This window comes from Bos grunniens, chromosome 8 (genome assembly GCF_055505025.1).
Source record: "Bos grunniens cultivar Pamir isolate PY7600 chromosome 8, Bosgru_T2T1.0, whole genome shotgun sequence".
NCBI classification, from domain to species: Eukaryota; Metazoa; Chordata; class Mammalia; order Artiodactyla; family Bovidae; genus Bos; species Bos grunniens.
Genome location: NC_141172.1, coordinates 87,862,877 through 87,880,237, shown reverse-complemented (window position 1 = coordinate 87,880,237; position 17,361 = coordinate 87,862,877).

Here is a 17,361-nt window from a genome sequence, read left to right as displayed (position 1 = left end):
ACCCACCCATCCACTCATCTATCCATCCACTTGTGTCTTCAGGCCCTTTCATCTCCAAGGTGCCTCCTCTCAGCAAGACACTCTACCTTCCCCATCAATGGGTCTTTCCCACTGTTTCTAAATACGATCAAGAGTCTCCTTTTAAACAACTACTCACCTTCACCCAGTCTGCCCCACATGTACTTCCTATCTCTTCTCTCTCATTCTCATGAGATTTGTGAGAGAATGGACTTTCTCAGTGCCCCCTCCCCACCCCACTCTCACCCTCAAGAGAAGACACACTCAGCCACCTGGGGCTTCATGGCCTCAGGTGCTGTGGCATCTTCAGGGCATCCCTGCGTCCCCCTGCCTTGACTGTGCACTTTTTCTTAGGAACCCTTCTGGCCACCACCCTGGCTTTAAAGGTGTAGTGGTTATATATTTGCCAAACAATGGAATCATTCCAAAGGCCAACAGATTATTCTCTCTCTTTTTTTTTTTTTTGTGGCAGGAAGGATCCATTTTTCACAACATTTATCTACTCAGGTTGGGTTGGAGTATTATTGCAGCTACAAACTTAAATGGCAGGAGATGGACCCTGTCTGCCTTTCCCCTTCCAAGGAGGGGTGGTTCCCAGGGGACTTGCTGGCAGAGCCTCAAGTGGAAGCTGGAGCAACCTTCCTGGAAGCAGAGCTGCCTGGGGGCTGGTGGCAGGTGTGCAGAGTCCTGGGAAATGTCTGGGATGGGGCACTGGTTTCTGGACACTCCTCTTCCGGCATCCGCATCCTCACTCCCAGCTCAATGGTGCCGGTGGAAGGAGAGAGTCTGCAGTGGGTGAGTGCACATGACCTCCTGGTCCTGATGGTGCCTCCAAGGGAGGGCAACCACCTGGGATCCTTCTCCCTTCAGGACCATATACAAAAGAGGAAATCAGTATCTGTCGAGTGATCCAAACAAGGCAGAGATTTCCCAAGGTGACATCTGAAGGAATAAGCTCTGTGATGTGGCCCGCTGGGGTTGCAAGGTCTCGTGGAGTCAGGCATCGCTTCTACCTGGCCATGTCAAAACACTGGAGGGCAGAAGTTCTGGACCAGGAGACATTTTGCCATCAGAGAACATTAGATGATGCTGGAGACACATCTGATTGTCACAACTGGTAGGGAGCCAGGAAGCTGCCAAGTGTTCTATGGCACAAAGAAGCAACCCCATGAAAATCACCCGATCCCAAAAGTCCACGGTGCTGAGGATGAGAAACTCCATTCTGCGTGACTGCCTGGAGAACTGGTTCTACTTAGTAGACTGAGAGCTTCCATGTGGCCAGTGCACTGAGGTTCTGAGGAGGAGAGGTGTCCCACCAAGCCTCCTAGGATTGGCTCGTTGCTCCCAGCTGCTGCCCTTCCTTCCTGTGTAGTTCTCTGTGTCCCTAGAGATGGAACCTCGCATGTCAGAAAGCTCCATGCACAGTAAGTGTGTGGGTCTGCCCTGGAAGCTGTGAGCGGGGCTCTGTTCTGGTTTAACGGGATGAAGGGGGACCTTGACGTCAGTTTGAAATGAGCTAGAAATAGTGTGAGGAAGACAGCAAGGGTGCTCCTGGTTATCTCCTGAATGACATCTGCAGAACTCAGAGACTAGAGACAGTTTGTCAGATCTTATGGATATTGTGGGTCAGGGATCCTGGCCAGGCATGGCTGGATGATTTTCCAGCTCTAGGTGGCATGGGCTGAGTTCAGTTGGTGGCTATCCACTGGCAGATGGGTGTCTAGTGGTCCAAGCTCTTGGCTCCCATATCTGGCACATTGGCAGGGGTGGCTGCAAGGCTGAACCTGGCTGGGGTGATGGTTCAGAGGGCTTCCTCAGAGCACCCAGGGGTGGCTGGCTTTCTAATGGTGCTTCAGGGTTACCCAAGAGGGATCACGAGTTGGGAAAAGATTGCAGCTCTTTCATAATGCCTGAGCCCAGAATTTGGCGCCATGTTCTGTCCTGTCTGCTATACTTTATTGGTGAAAGGAGACCCAGATCCACCTGCATTCAAGAGGGAGGGGACATAGGCAACCCACCTTCTATGGGGTGTGTGGGTGTCAAAAAAAGGGCGACCACCTTTAATCGCCCCCACTCCAGCTTCATCCTAGAGGATATGTGAGGCATGTTAGAGGTGATAAAGCCCAGACACTGAGCCAGATGTGCCTCCCTCCTCTTTGAGGACAGCCAAATTCCAAGGAAAGCAGGGCCAGGATGTCAGCAGTGTAGGAATGACCTGGAGATGAAGATCATGATGTTGGTGACTGGTCCAGCTCCACGGCAGTCCCTCTTCCATGGCAGGTGGCCTCACTGTTCCTTTCTTCCTGGCAACCACCCTCTGTCCCTTGCCCCACATTAATGCACAGATATCCTGACTACAGAATAGATGGCAGAGCAGGAGCTGATCCTCAGAGTCCATGGTGACGTGGCTCCCCGGCTCAGATTATTTTTACCACGTGTTGATTTGGGAAGAACAATTCTGCCTGAGTTCCCAGTGGGGAGCATGGAGGGAGGGAGAATTTTTTAGAACAAGCAAGTTTGCACAGGCAGCTCCTGCTTGCTCACAAGGGGTCCTTGGCATTTCATGGAAACAGGACAGTTAAGAAAACCCATGGGGACTCTACAGGCCAAATGAGGAAGCCAGTAAATGCAGGCAGGAAGGCCCATGGTTCCTGTTTAACCCCTTGTGTTAAACGTATGTGACGATTTGAGGTGTGTTGATATCAGATGCCCCTTCAAAGAGGAGCCTGCTGCCTTCCTGTTTCTCCTGAGCATGAAGAGCTCTTAGGACTCTGCTGGTGACTTTAGTCTCTGCCCTGGGGGTCATCTCTCTTCTATCTTCCTCCTCTACCCCAATATGCTTGGGCTCCCAGGTGAACTGCACTCTCCCTAAAGACCGATCTTGGAAATGAACCTGTTTCTGGTTATTTACGTCACTTCCCACTAGGCCAATGACCATCTTCTGAAGAGAGATTAGAGGTGAAGAGAAGCAGCACAAAGACGTGAAGATGCCTGCAGAGCTAGTCAAAGCTCCCAGTTATTAACAGATGTTTAGGAGATACTGGGGATGGTTGGAAGAAAGGCATCCTTCCAGATGTTATTTCAAATGTGATACTGGTAAGGCAAAGTGCCTCACACAGAGAAAACATTTGATGAATTTTAGCTACTTAAAAAAAACTACTTTATGTTTTTTTTTTGATAATTGCATTTTAGAATAATTTTCTCAATCAGTAACGTAATAATAACTTTCTGTCCTGTCCATCCAGGTGGTGACTATGGTTCAGACTTCTGCATTGCACATACAATCTATTAAGAAAGGCCCCCTTCTCTGGCATTCCAGTAGGTAACCTGTATGAAAATGTCTGTGGCTAAAGATATTTAATAAAAGTGAGATGGTAATGACAGGACATCTTTCTGCTCTTGAAGCAAAACTTGAATTATCCTTTAGTGAAGTTGCTCAGTCGTGTGCAACTCTTTGCAACCCCATGGACTATAGCCTGGCAGGCTCCTCCATCCATGAGATTTTTCAGGCAAGAATACTGCAGTGGATTGCCATTTCCTTCTCCAGGGGATCTTCCCAACCCAAGGATTGAACTTGGGTCTCTGGTATTGCAGGCAGACTCTTTACGGTCTGAGCCACCATGTATAAAGTAATAAGTAAATTGATTTTTTTTTCCTTTTGGCTTTGATTCATCTTGGAAGGTAGGAACCCTGGGCCATGGTACCCTGAACATCTAACTCCCTCTCCGTGTCATTCAGATGCTCAGGAAATGTTAGGTGAGATACCAGCTCCTTCACAGGATGAAGGGGCTGATGGTGTTGGTCTGGGATCGCCCACCTCCTTCAAACCCTTTGCATTTCTGTAGGGGATAAATTATCCCAGTTGTGCTCGTGTTCTGTTTTATGAATGCGTAGGCATCATCCTACATATTTGAAAACATCAAAGAAGAAGAAGAAAACAGCTCTCTATAGGACCTTAAAAATCAACCCAAATCCTGCTGGCTTCTCATGCAGGTCACAGCCCCTTGAATTGTTCAGAATGGGAGCCTTCCCGAGGGTCAGAGATAAATAACTTTGCAGAGAACCATGCACCGGACATCCCTGCCTTCCTCCTGTATTGTGGCAGGTGCTGTATTTACTTAGCTATTTTCCCCTCAGCAGAAAGCACATCAAAATTCACTGATTTATTTACTTAAGGGCTACCACAGAAATCGTGCAGAAAACACCTTGCATTGTGTGAGATCTTGTGTCTGTTTCCTTGGAATGTATATTCTACTGAAAAGGAAATCCACGAACCACACCCTCAGGGAATACGAGGAATTGGAAGACTGTGTGTATTCTCAGACCTGCACAATGAGAGGGGTGTTCTTGTTCTGCAGGACCTGCTCGGTGAGGGTCCCAGTGCCTGCTTACTTGAGTAGTCAGGCATTAGGCTCTACTGGCCCGGATACACTTACTGCTTGGGTGGGTGCCAGGCTCTCCGTCACCTGCCTTGGAGCCGCACCAGAAGGCGATGCACAACCAGGGAAATGCAACAGGAGGCGAGAATATCTGGCCAGGCTTTGCAGGGGCACCTTTCGATCACCTTTGCTCTGTGAACAGTCTCCTGCTTCAAGGTCCTGCAGTGAAGGGCGGTGACCCAGGAGAGGCCCCTGAGGTGGGCCTGGCAAGTGGGCCCCTGACTGACGGCAAGGAATTATGTGTTGACCCTTCAAGGCTTCAGTGGCAGTGAGGTTGGAGATGTCTCTTTGGTCACCATGCTTACATGGAGGGACCAGCTGTCTGAGAAGGCATTAATGTGAGGATGCTTGCAGGATATACCAGCAAGCTGAGTGAGGTGGGGAGTCCAGTGAGTCTAAGCCTTGAGTGCTAAGTTGCTTCAATCATGTCTGACTCTGTGTGACCCTATGGACTGCTGCCTGCCAGTCTCTGCTGTCCATGGGATTCCCTAGGCAAGAATACTGGAATGGGTTGCCATGCCCTCGTCCAGCAGAATCTTCCTGACCCAGGGATTGAACCGGAGTCTCTTACATCTAACCTGCATTGGCAGGCAGGTTCTTTACCACTAGGATCACCACATTATATTCAGTCCTGACCTTGGGAGGTTGGATAGCAGGCTCCCAGTCTGGGCCCACGTTTGTCCCCATGTAGGCTTGGTCAGTGGAACATGCAGTCTGTGCTGACCTCAAGGACTGACCAGCCCTCATAGGACATTCCCCACTGCTTAGGAACCCAAGAACTGTGACCTTCTCAGGGCAAAGCTATTGGTCGCTCAGCCATGTCCACCTCTTTGTGACCCTTTGGACTGTAACCTGCCAGGCTCCTCTGTCCATGAGATTCTCCAGGCAACAGTGCTGGAGTGGGTTTCCATGCCCTCTTTCAGGGGATATTCCCAATCCAAGGACTGAACCCAGGTCTCCTGCATTTCAGGCAGATTCTTTACCATCTGAGCCACCAGAAAAGCCCTTGGTAGTGTCCAGTTATGGTTAACCAAACACCTGCTACAAATGGTCCCTGACCCAGCCATCCAGCTCCTTGATACCTACTCTATAGAGAAATGAGTGTTTGAGTCCACAACACATGAATTCAAGTGTCTGTAGCACAAACTGTGGTCCTTCCACACAGTGGAATAGACTCTGGCCATAAAAGGAGTGAAGTGCTGACACTACCGCATGGATGAATCTGGACAGCATGATGCTCAATGAAAGAAGCTGACACAAAATGCCATATTCTACGACTGCATAGATGTGAACCTCCTAGACTAGGTAAATTCACAGAGACGGAATTCAGATTGGTGGTTTCCAAAGAGGGTGAGGAGGGTAGGGAGAAACTGCTTAATAAGTAAGGGGTTTTACTTCAGAGTGATGGAAATGTTTTGGCACTAGACAAGGTTGAAGAATGCAAAGTTTTATGATGATACTAAATGTTACTGAATTGTTCATTTTAAAATACATAATGTGTATTTCATAACGTGAATTGCACTTTAATAAATTTAAAAAAATGTAAATTAAAAAAAACTGTCAGTATCAGCTTTACTAATATTGATATTAGTCTCACACTGGAAATAACCCAAATATCTACCACTCTCTGAATAAAGTGTTTTTATCTGCATGCTAGCATCCTTCACAGCAAGGACAATGGATATAAATTCAAACATGGGCTCATCTCACCAAGCTTGTGCTGGGACATAAGATGTTTACACAGTTTAAGTCCATTCACGTGAAGGTCAAGAACATGCATGAACAACCTCTGGTGGTGGAAGTCAGAACAGTGGTCATCTCTGGAAGGAATTTCTGGGGTGGCAAAATGTTCCATACTTTGATGTGGGGGCCGTGACACAAGTGTATACAATTGTCAAGACTAAACTGCACCCTTCAGATTAGTGCTCAGTTCCATATGTAAATGTACTTCAATATAAATGATAATTCCAAGAGAAGAGAAAAATCAATTCAGAGAAATATAAACATTAACCTTTGTATATGGAACTCACCAACTCCAGGCTTGCCAGATTGTTCACAGGAGACTGGTCACCTGTCTGGTCCTTCTCCGTGTGCAGCAACACCTGAGGCCAGCTTGGCCCCTCTGCTTTCACACTGTCATTTCCTGCTTTGTGCATCCATCCCTAGCAGGTCTTACTCCCCATGGGGAGCCTGGCCTGGAGCCAGGTAGGAGTTTTATGAAGTGTTGTGGAGGGACCCATGAGCTAGACGCTCACTACCTGGGTGTACAGGGGCAGAGAGGCAGAAGGAGACCCCATGCTCAGTGCCCTCAGGTGTCCCAGCACCGATGGCAGGCATCCATAGTTCTGCCTGGCACCTGCTCACATCTGGACAGGAGCCCTGAGGAGGTGTCTGGACCAGATTCTCAGTGCTCTATCCAAGGAGAGCTACTTCCGGGTCTCACTCAGCCAACTCACAGTCCTCTGTGGCTGCAGGAAGTCCCTTCGCCGAACAGCAGCTCTGTGTGCTGAGATTTCAACCGCAGGAGGACTCCCACAGAACCCTCAGCCCTGCCTTGGCATTTGGGGCAGGCCTCCAGAAGCTTGAAGCAGAGCTTCTCAGACTTTCCTGGACACTGAGACACCCAGGGCCCTGGGAACAAGCAGACTCTGACTCAGAGGGTCTGGGGGCGGCGATGCTGATGTTCTGGTCTGGAAAGTCTGGAGGGGAAATAAAACTTGGTAAAAAATGATGAACATGTATGCTTATATACATACTAGCCAGCTCCTACTCACAGCAGCATATCCAGACCTAAATGTGGAATTTAAAGGACCATCAGTCTGTGAACCCATGGGTAACATAAATGAGGTAAGCTCCCACCCCCAAGCTCTGAGCCCTTTCCCATCACAACACCCCTTTACACTCCACCGGCATTTTTTGCATCTTTCTCTGTCTGGATGCCGGCTGGGGGTCAGATGCAGCTTACTCTGGCGGGGAGGCTGTGTGGGAACCACCCTGCCTGGCCTCGCCAGGAACTTCTGCCACACCTCCCATTTCCACAGAGCTATTTTTAGAATTCTATTTTTAAATTGTCTGAAGTTCACATTGACTTCACCGCCTAATTGAAAAGGTCACCTCCCTGGAATTGTCTGTTGTACACTCCACCCTGTGGACAGCGCAGAGCGGAAATGATCAAATATCCCTGGTTGGGGCCACATGCTGGCGGCATCCATCCCCTCTAGGGTACAGATCAGGTGGTGGTGGAGCCCGGCCCGCAGGCCAGCTCAGATGCAGGTCAGTTCCGGGTCTCTCTTTCACCTTCCACCTGTGCTGACCCGTCAGGCACGCTGACCCTGAGGTGGACACAGATGCTGTCCCATTCTCACTGCAACCCTAGGTGAGGCTGAGGGCAGGGTTTGTGTGGGTATTGCGCAGGCCATATCTTTCCTTTTTAGGAATGCTCTGCCCCAGCCTCATGGACTATTTTTCCAGAGCACCTGCCCTTCTCACCTGGAGGAGTGTAATAGACTCTGGAGGACTTATGACCACACAGACCAATGGGCCCACCCTAGAGTCTCAAACTGAGTAGATCTGGTGTGGAGCCTGGGGCTTATATGTCTCATCTGGTGTTGCAGGTCTGGATACCAGGCTTTGAGAACTATGGGCCTGTGCCAAAGGTGTCAGAGGCTGTTGGGGAAATGCAAAGTCTCCTGGTAGCTGTGGGCTTCTGAGAGGGCAGAGTGTGGACTGCGGTCCCCAAGACATCTGGGTTCCAGTCTCTTAAGTATCCTTTTCTGGCAGATGAAAGCAGGTCATTTAATTCCACTAAACCTTAGTTTTCCAATCTGTAAAATGGGTTGACATCTCTTATCTCATAGGGGTGTGGCCTGGTAGGGACCTCCCAGTGTGTTTTGTGGAGCTTCAACTTGACCCCAGGGTGGGCTGAGAGTGGCTCCTTGGGGACGAGCTCTCACGGGCACTGGCTGTGAGCCCTTGATTGTGTGCCCCTGAGCTTTGCCTGGACCATTGTGAACCAGGCTTCTGTCTGTGAAATGAGAGAATACCTCTCTTCGGTGCTTATCTTGCCTCTCAGAGGCAATTTCAGGTGGTTAATTGAGTGAATGCCTGGGTGGGTAGGGAGCAGTTCTCTGGGACCTCACGGCTTTAATACTGTGAAGGCTCTAGAGGTCCGACGCTCTGACAAGCCAGCTGAACTCAGGCCACCCCAGTCCTGCCTGCACGCTCCCCAGGCCTCTGGGGGTGAATTCTGCAGAATTCATTGGCCTGAACGCTGACCCGGAGCTGCCAGTTCAGAAGAACTACTTGAATTTGCTTTGGCACGGGGGCTGCCTGGGTTTGCCTTGCCTCCTCTGGGCTCCTCGTGGTTGCTAACGCCTCCCTTCTCTGAAACTGGGCACTTCCGGCCTGGCACCGCCTTCCTCCTTTCTCCCACTCCTGTGCAAACAGCCGGAGAGCCGGGACTGCTTCTCCCAGGGCACATCCCCTGCCGTTCCGACACCCTCTTCCTCTAGCCAAGTGCAGGAGGAACAGAGGCTGAGTGCAGTGCAAAGTCCGCACCTCCTACCCACTCCTGCCTTCTGCTGAGGGCTTTCCCGGAACTCTCTCCTCCCCGCGCGCCCCTCCCCTCCGGGAAGCCGCTGGCAGAGGGATGCGGACTGCGAGGCCGGCCGGATCCTCGGATCCTGGAGTCAGCCAGCTCCGGGCAGACCTGGAGAGAGCAAAGGGCACGACGTGTTGCAAAGGCAGGAGGCATCGGCGTGGGGAGAAAGTGAAGCCAGGACGGGTGGTGGTGTCTCCTCCGGGTGTTTGCAGCCCGAATTCTACAATTCAAAAGACACAGCAGCCAGCCAGGTTGGGGCATGCCCCTTTGTTGTGTAAATCCCGGGGTCTGAGTTCCCAGGGCCCAGAGCTCCGACTTGTGACTGCCAAGTTTCTGTTAGGATTTGGGCATGACCTCCCTCAACCCCAGGCTTGTTTAGGTTTACTTGGGGATCGGTGCCAGCAGGGGCCTCCTGGAGCCACCTGGGTAGAGGGATGTGGGCGGGCCAGCTCCCAGCCCTGAGCGCCCAGCCCCTCTTTGCTGCTTGAAGCCTGGGCCCAACTCAGCACCTGCTCCCAGCCCAGCGAGAGCATCGTGGTGACTGAAGATGCCTTCCCTGTGCCCCAAATCCAGCTTATAATAGAAACTTTTCCCTCTTCTATGTTCAAACATGGAGAAAAGCTGCCGAGCAGCTTCTACACAGATCTTTTTGGGGGCTCCACTCCTTTTATTTCTTTTATCTTTTTCCATTAAGAGTGGTAAAGAACCTGCCTGCCAGTGCAGGAGACATGAGACATGGGTTTGATCTCTGGGTGGGAAAGATCCCCTGGAGGAGGGCATGACGACCCACTCCAGTACTTTTGCCTGGGGAATCCCATGGACAAAGGAGCCTGGCAGGCTACAGTCCACAGGGTAGTGAAAGAGTCAGACAGGGCTGAAGTGACTTAGCATGCATGCATACTCCTTTTATTTCTTTAATCTCTTTCCATTAAGAAGCAGCCAGCAGCCATGAGAGTCAAGCTGTCTGCAGAGCTATTACCTCCAAGAGACATCAGATTTTGGTTTAAGAACCTCAGCCGACTGGATTTCCTGTCTGATGGCAGACAGAGAAATTCAGCCTAAAGTCCCCCAGAGCAGTGTCATAATTGCTGCTTCTGTGAAGGAAGGTCACGGTCTTCCCATGCTTATGTTTTGTGGTCTCTGTTTCTAAGGGGTTCAGCCAGCTTCACAGCAGGAAACACCCCTTGGGGGACACCTCCCTCTGATTTGACTGAGGACAGTGGGCAAGTTAGGTGCTGCAGTGTGTCCTAGGAGGTTCAGTGCTGGGCTGCTGGGCACCTGGGCACCCATGCTGTTATAATGGGTGTGGAGCGAGGATGGCTGGCACCTGGGTGAGGTGACAGCCTAGAAGCCCTGGGGCCAGAGAGGATCAAAAGGCTCTCAGGCCAACTGACCAGGGCGCCAGCAGGGCCCCTGAGTACTAGTACAAGAATACCCAGAGGGAAGCAGCAATGTGGCAAAAGATTAAAATAATAACAATAAACAACAACACAACGACAACAACAATAATAAACACAGTTAAAAAAACAAATAGAAAACCACGGGCTCCTGCAATGGAAAGTCAAGTCCCTTGGGAGTGAACTCTCTTTCCCTCTTTGGCAGTGTGGGACCAAGCCCTCCAGGGAAGCACACGTGTTCTGGTGGGGTCTGCAGTCATATCAGGAGGGACGCTCCCTGCCTGACTGCAGCCCTACACAGGTGCTACCCAGCTCCTCTCTCTAGTCAGCTCACACTTTTCTGCTTTAGTTTCCCTACCTTTAAAATGGAGATCAGTATAGTGGTTAGCACCTGAGGTGCCAGTTCCATCACTCCATGGCAAATAGAGGGGGAAACAGTGACAGACTTTATTTTTGGGGGCTCCAAAATCAATGCAGATGGTGACTGTAGCCATGAAATTAAAAGATGCTTGCCTCTTGGAAGAAAACCTAGACAGTATATTAAAAAGCAGATACATTACTTTGCCAACAAAGGTCCATCTAGTCAAAGCTATGGTTCTTTCAGTAATCATGTATGGATGTGAGAGTTGGACTATAAAGAAAGCTGAGTGCCAAAGAATTGATGCTTTTGAACTGTGGTGTTGGAGAAGACTCTTGAGAGTCCCTTGGACTGCAAGGACATCCAACCAGTCCATCCTAAAGGAAATCAGACCTGAATATTCATTGGAAGGACTGATGCTAAAGCTGAACCTCCAATACTTTGGCCACCTGATGTGAAAAACTGACTCATTTGAAAAGACCCTGACACTGGGAAAGATTGAAGGCAGGAGGAGAAGGGAATGACAGAGGATTAGATGGTTGGATGGTGTCACCAACTTGATGGACATGAGTTTGAATAAGTTCTGGGAGTTGGTGATGGACAGGGAAGCCTGGCGACCTGCAGTTCATGGGGTCACAAAGAGTCAGACATGACTGAGTGACTGAAATGAACTGAACTGAACTGAACCCGAGGTGCCAAGAACACTTGATTGCTTGGTCTTGACAGGATCCAGCACATCCTGGGGCCTAGTGACTCTTGGCTCTGTTACCGACTGTTCTTTTTTAAAAATTAGAGTATAGTTGATTTACAATATTGTGTTAGTTTCAAGTATACAGTAAAGTAATTCAATTATATATATATATATATATATATATATAAATATATATATTTATTTATTCTTTTTCAGATTCTTTACCCACATAGGTTATTACAAGATACTGAGTAAAGTTCCCTAGGCTATACAGTAGGTCCTTATGAGTTATCTATTTTCAATATAGTATTGTGTCTGTGTTCATGTGAAAATGTTAGTTGCTCAGTCATATCTGACTCTTTGTGACCCCATGGATTGTAGCCTTCCAGGCTCCTCTATCCATGGAAGTCTCCAGACAAGAATACTGGAGTGGGTAGCCATTTCCTTCTCCAGGAGATCTTCCCATTCCAGGGATCAAACCCAGGTCTCCTGCATTGCAGGCAGCTTCCTTACAGTCCAGGCCACTAGGGAAGCCCTTCTGTGTTCATCCCAAACTCCTGATTGAGTCCTCCCCCACATTTGGTAGCAGTGCCTGTGAGAGAGGAGACACTCCCTCCAGGCTTCTGCAGGAGGTATCACAGGGCCGTCTGTCCCCTTCTTCTGCCACCACTGGCCACCAAAGGTTTCAGTGACTATCCTCTTGTGTGAGTCTCTTCATGAAATAGCTTCACAATTAAAGGGCTTTTTTTTTTTTTTTTTTTATGTAAAACTGGTCTCATACCCCATACAGTGTCCTGAGACTCTTCAGTCTAAAATTGGAAGAAGCTAGAGGGCATTTAGTATCACTTTTGTCACTACACTAAAGCTGTCCACACCCTCCTCCTCAAAGTGGTGCACAGTCTGGGTGGTTAGTGCCTTCTGCCTGTGCCCCGGGGGGTTGTGGGTAGCACATCTGCACAGGACTCCCAGGGGTGATGGCCTTTCACAGCCTTGACTTGGCTGATTGGTGTGATCATCTTAAATTTCAGACAGCCTTTCCTTATAGGCCCCTGTTCTTCCAGTAAGTCACATAGAAAGGGAAAAAAAATGGAACTTGTGATGTAAGATATCATTTATGACAGAGAAGAGGGCTACTTGAATGGTGAGGGGCTAGAAGATGGCACTAGTCGTAAAGAACCTGCCTGCCAATGCAGGAGACATAAGAGATGTGGGTTGGATCCCTGGGTTGGAACATCCCCTGGAGGAATACATGCAACCCACTCCAGTATTCTTGCCTGGAGAATCCCATGGACAGAAGAGCCTGAAGGGGTACAGTCCATAGAGTCTCACAGAGTTGGACCTGATTGAAGTGACTTAGCACACACTGAAATAGCACACACAGAAAACATTTTACTTACTAGATTACTGGTTTATTTAAAAACCTGGTGTTTACTCTAAAGCAGAGATTAGGGGTAGGCTTAAAAGTTGTCAGTGATCAAATATCAAAAAAGTCCGACTCCTCATTGTAACCTCTTGCAGCCACGTCTGCAGCAGCATTCTTCACAATAGCCCCAAAGTGGAAACGTCTTAAATGCCCACAGATAGATGAATGGATAAATAAAGTGTGGTATATCCATACAATGGAACACGCAAGGATATTCAGCAATGAAGCATTTTTCAAACATGGAAGTACCTTGAAAACACTATGCCAAGTGAAAGAAGCTGGACACAAAAGGACAAGTATCACACAATTCTATTTATAGGCAAAGTCCAGATTAGGCAAACCTGTAAAGATAGAAAAGAGATTAGTGGCTGCCCGGGGCTGAGAGGGGAAGATTATTAAGAATGATGCCTAAGAGGTATGTGGTTTCTCTTTGGGGTGATGAAAATGTTCTAAAATTAGGTAGTGGTGGAGGTTTCACATCTCTGTGAATATGCTGAAAACCATAGCATGGTACACTTCATAAAGGTGAATTGTATGGCATGTGAGTTAAATCTTGATAAAGCTATTATGCAATGCAGGAGACCCCTGTTCTATCCCTGCATCAGGAAGATCCCCTGGAGAAGGGAATGGCAACCCCCTCCAGTATTCTGGCCTGGAGAATTCCATGGATAGAGAAGCCATGTTAGGACTGAGCACCTAACACTTTCACACACTTTCACAAAGCTGTTACCTGAAAGAAACAAGGGGTTAGACTAGATTAGCATTCATCTGCAGGGAGTCTTGGAATGCTAACCCAGATGGTGCTCCATACAAAGGTGTTTATCTGCTCAGAAAGCTCTGGGCGGCCAGCCTGGACAGCCTTCTTTAATGCATTAGCCATTAAATGTTCTGAAATATCCTGCAGTGAAGAAACTGGTTTACTTTATTTAATCCTGTGTTCTCCAAGCTTTGAAGCCCTGTACTAGGGCAGCCCCTGGAAACACTGCACTGAAGTCTGTAGTCCCTTGTCTTCTTCTCTGGAGTTCTAGAACTTGAGGCCTGAACAGTGCCATATGTCTGCATGTCTGCAGCCATGGTGTCGATTCGCACATGTATCTGAGAGCAGTGTATAGCAAGGGAAGTGTCCAAGAGCCCAGGTTCTTTCCCAGATCCATCCCTGTGGCTTTCCACCTGCACAGCCCTCCTCTGGGTCTCTGTGTTGTATTTAACATGCCCCTTGTGGCAGCAGAAGCACTCAGTGGCCATGTACTCATCAGGGAAGCAGAAGGCTTACAAGTCCTGGAAACCAGGGAGATGGAATATCACTGAGGAGCCTGTGAAGTCTGCCCTGTTTGTTCAGGCAGGGCCCTCACAAGGTGAGACTGGCACTTGCTTTTGAAGTGGCTCTCAGACCTGGGCAGGTGTGCACATACTTTGCCTGCCCCTGACCTACCTCTCTGATTTGCAAGCCCATTGGCTCAGTTGTCTGGATGCTATGAGTCAGGGCAGACTCTGTAAAGTTATATAGGGAAAAAACTCAGGTTTTCCTTCCTATATGTAGGGAACAACCCAGCTCTTCTGTACTATGTTTCTTCCCTTGGAGTCTCCTTTACTGTGCTGTGCTATGCTTCAGTTGTTTCTGACTCATTGCGACCCCGTGGACTGTAGCCCACCAGGCTCCTCTGTCCCTGAGATTCTCCAGGCCAGAATACTGGAGTAGGTACCCATGCCCTCCTCCAGGGGATCTTCCTGACCCAGGGGTCAAACCTGTGTCTCTTACATCTCCTGCACTGGCCGGCAGGTTCTTTACCACTAGCGCCACCTGGGAAGCCTGTCTTCTTTATTCAGTCAGTCAGTCAGTTCAGTTGCTCAGTCATGTCTGACTCTTTGCGACCCCATGGACTGCAGCACGCCAGGCCTCCCTGTCTGTCACCAACCCCCGGAGTTTACTCAGACTCATGTCCATTGAGTTGGTGATGCCATCCAGCCATCTCATCCTCTGTCTTCCCCTTCTCCTCCCATCTTCAATCTTTCCCAGCATCAGGGTCTTTTCAAATGAGTTAGTTCTTTGCATCAGGTGGCCAAAGTATTGGAGTTTCAGCTTCAGCATCAGTCCTTCCAATGAATATTCAGGACTGATTTCCTTTATGATGGACTGGTTGGATCTCCTTGCAGTCCAAGGGATTCTCAAGAGTCTTCTCCAACACCACAGTTCAAAAGCATCAATTCTTGGGTGCTCAGCTTTCTTTATAGTCCAAGTCTCACATCCATACATGACTACTGGAAAAACCATAGCCTTGACTAGACGGACCTTTGTTGGCAAAGTAATGTCTCTGCTTTTTAATATGCTGTCTAGGTTGGTCATAACTTTCCTTCCAAGGAGTAAATGTCTTTTATTTTCATGGCTGCAATGATTCATCTGCAGTGATTTTGGAGCCCCCCAAAATAAAGTATGTCACTATTTCCATTGTTTCCCCATCTATTTGCCATGAAGTGATGGGACCAGATGCCATCATCTTAGTTTTCTGAATGTTGAGTTTTAAGCCAACTTTTTCACTCTCCTCTTTCACTTTCATCAAGAGGCTTTTTAGTTCCTCTTCACTTTCTGCCATAAGGGTGGTGTCATCTGCATATCTGAGGTTATTGATATTTCTCAGATATGCAGATGACACCACCTTGAGTTCGGCTTGTGCTTCCTCCAGCCCAGCATTTCTCATGATGTACTCTGCATAGAAGTTAAATAAGCAGGGTGACGATATACAGCTTTGACATATTCCTTTCCCTATTTGGAACCAGTCTGTTGTTCCATATCCAATTCTAACTGTTGCTTCCTGATCTGCATATAGATTTGTCAAGAGGCAGGTCAGGTGGTCTGGTATTCCCATTTCTTTAAGAATTTTCCAGAGTTTGTTGTGGTCCACACAGTCAAAGGTTTTGGCATAGTCTCCTTTATTACTCACACTGAAGTCTTCACTTTTGGTCACCAAATGTGTAGAGGTTTTTCTCTGCACCGACAAGCCATTCTCAGGCATCAGCAGTGTGTCCAAGAATTTAGCTCGATTCTGATACTCTCTCCTCAGATAGCATCAGATCCCACAGGTGAAGGGCTCAGTCATACAAGACTGCCCCCTCCCAGGACTTTAGATGCCAATTGAAAGTCCAAGTTATCGCCTGTATGTCTGACTGACCAGCTACCCATTGGAGGTTCCAGTAACCTCCTTCTTGAGTTCAGTTAATTTGTGAGAACCCCTTACAGAGCTCAGAGGAACATTTTACTTACTAGATTACTGGTTTATTATTAAAGAACCCAACTCAGGAACAGTCAGATGGAAGAGATGCAGAAGACTGATCATGGGGAAGGGGGCAGAGTTTCCATGCTCTCTCCAGGCTCATTGCCTGACATGATCACATGTTGACTAACCAGGAAGCTCTCTGAATCCCTTTCCTTTAGGAGATTCTATGGAAGTTTCATCATGTAAGCATGATTGATCATTAACTCTATTTTCAGCCATTCTCCCTTCTCAAGAGAGTGGGGATGGGGGTTGAAAATTTCAAGCTTCTGGGTAGGACCAGTTGGGAGAGTAGCATTGACATATATACACTATCATGTGTAAAATAGACAGCCAGTGGGAACCTGCTGCATAGTACAGAGAGCTCTGCTCAGTGCTCCGTGATGACCTAGATGAGTGGGATGTGGGGGAACAGGAGGGAGGTTCAAGATGCAGGGAATGGATATATATATATATATATATATATATATAAAATAAAGATTAAAAAAAGAAAGAAAAAAAACCATGAGCCAATTTAAAAAATTCCAAATTTCTCATCATGGTCTTTCCATGTGACCAGTTCCTATCCAGAGGACATCCAGGAGACACCCAGAGTCACCTCATGAGAACAAAAGAGACTCCTATCACCCAGGAAATGTTGAGTTTCAAGAGCTCTGTTAGAAATCAGGGTTAAAGACCAAATTTTAGAGTAAAAGGTGTTTGTAGGGCTGTCGTTCTGCATTTCTTCTCCAAAACCACCTCTGTTTCTCACACATGAAAGCATGGTGGCCTCAGAGTTAGATAGCCAAGTGATTCTCAAATTCCAGATTTGAGATTGTGTTATGAGTTGAACTGAGTCCTCCCCAAATGCCTCTGCTGAAGCCCTATCCCCTGGAACCTCAGAATGCAACTGTATTTTGAGAGAGTCATGGCAGATATAATTATCCAAGATGAAATTATTTGGGTCAACCTTAATCCAGACTGAAGGGTGCCCTTACAGGAAGAGGAGATTAGTACACAGACAGGCACAGAGGGATGGCCGTGTGAAGACACAGGGAGAAGATGGCTGTCTGCAAGGCAAGGGGAGAGGCATTGGAAGGAACCAACTCCTGACACCTTGAGCTTGGACTTCTGGCCTCCAGCACTGTGAGGAAATGCATTTATGTCTTTAGGTCTATTGGTCTTTG